This window comes from Papaver somniferum, chromosome 8 (genome assembly GCF_003573695.1).
Source record: "Papaver somniferum cultivar HN1 chromosome 8, ASM357369v1, whole genome shotgun sequence".
In the NCBI taxonomy this organism is placed as follows: domain Eukaryota; kingdom Viridiplantae; phylum Streptophyta; class Magnoliopsida; order Ranunculales; family Papaveraceae; genus Papaver; species Papaver somniferum.
The window spans coordinates 136,201,166-136,203,076 of record NC_039365.1 but is presented as its reverse complement, the minus strand read 5'-3'; the positions used below and the strand labels follow the sequence as shown (position 1 = coordinate 136,203,076).

Sequence of the window (1,911 nt, the reverse complement as noted above, 5' to 3'; positions counted from 1 at the left end):
ATAAACTCATCACACCATTTCGACAGTTAATGATCGCATTAGACGTAGCTAAAAATGGGCGACCTAAAATCACAGGTATCTGGTTCTCTGGGTCAGGGACAGGTTGGGTATCTAGGACCACGAAATCCACTGGATAAATAAACTTGTCGACCTCAATAAGAACATCCTCGATAACACCTCGAGGGATTTTAACAGACCTATCAGCTAACTGCAGTGTCATCTGAGTAGGTTTCATTTCACCAAGTCCTAGCTGTAAGTATACATGGAATGGCAGTAAGTTCACACTGGCTCCTAAGTCAAGTAAAGCTTTTTCTACCCGGAAGTTACCTATTGTGCAAGCAATGGTAGGAGAACCTGGGTCTTTGTACTTTGGAGTTGTGGTGTTCTGAATGATTGAACTTACGTGACTAGCTAAAAAGGCTTTCTTATGGACGCTAAGTTTTCGCTTTCGCGTACACATATCCTTAAGGAACTTGGCATAAGCAGGAATTTGCCTAATTGCATCTAATAAGGGAAGGTTTATGGTAACTTGCTTAAAAACCTCCACTATGTCATTAAAGTTCGATTCCTTCTTTGTTGGTACTAATAGCTGAGGAAATGGGGCTCTAGGCCTAAAATCAGACCTTTCAGGAACCGAATTCACATCATCAGAAACTTTATCAGTCTCTTCAGCTACTGGTCCTGAGAGGTGAGATCCTGAGGGGTGAACTACAGTATGTTCACTATCGGGCATGGTTACCTTATTGTCTACAACTCTACCACTTCTAAGGGTTCTAACAACATTCAATTGATTCGATGGTTTTGCACCTAATTCATGAACTCCTCTAGGGTTGGGTTGTGTTTGACTAGGAAACTTACCTTTTTCTCTCAAAGAATCACTTATCAGACCAACCTGGGTTTTTAACTCGGAAATAGCCTGACTATTTTCTTGTCCTATCCTGTTACTAGCTTGTAGACTCTGTTCTACGGATAACTGGAATTTTGCAGTTTGCTGAGTTAACAAGGCGAGAGATTCCTCTAAACTTAGGATTTTCTTATCTGACTGATTCTGAAACTGAGCTAGTCCTGAAGGATTCTTAGTATAGCCAAAACCTGGGGGAGCATTAGAATTACTAAACTGACCTTGACTTTGGCCCTTAGACCACGAAAGGTTCGGATGGTTTCTCCAACCAGGATTATAGGTTTCTGAATATGGGTCAATCTTTTGACGGTTATCAAATCTAGTGTTATTATAAAGAGCATTGGCCTGCTCTTCAATATTCTGGCCTTCCCAAAAAGGCTCCACTCTACCACTAGTCTGGCCCACTTCTAAGGCTTCTAACCTTTTTGCTTAGCAGCAATTTTGGCATCTGATTCATAGCCTCCTTCTACCCTATTAACGTTTCCTCTACTTAAAAGAATTGTTTTCTGGGGTGCCCTACTATTTTCCCATTGCTGGGTTTTTTCGGCGATTTCATTAAAAAATTCCATCGCCGCATCAACAGTTTGGTTTTCAAATCCACCAGTGCATAGAGACTCAACCATGGTCGTTGTGGAATAATCTAAACCCTCATAAAGGATCTGAACTAGCCTAACCTTTTCTAAACCATGATGAGGACACTGGGATAATAAATCATTGAACCTTTCCAAATACCTATATAAAGATTCTCCCTCTTGTTGTGAAAATGTGCATATTTGCGTCCTCATAGACGATGTTTTGTGCCTAGGGAAAAACTTATTGAAAAAGGCAGATGTAAGTTGTTCATATGTATCAATTGACTCGGAGTCCAAACTATACATCCACGACTTGGCCTTATCTTTCAGGGAATGGGAAGAACCTAAGTTTCAAAGCATCATCATCCAAGCCTCTAATTCTTAGAGTACTACAAATTTCCTCAAAATCCCTAACATGGTAATAAGGGTTTTCATTTT

At 40.3% G+C, this 1,911-nt stretch overlaps 1 pseudogene; it reads left to right on the top strand.

Annotated features, from left to right (window-relative positions):
• The first annotated feature begins 1,582 nt into the window (after positions 1 to 1,582).
• LOC113307149 lies at positions 1,583 to 1,682 on the top strand (annotated as a pseudogene).
• The last annotated feature ends 229 nt before the right edge of the window (positions 1,683 to 1,911 follow it).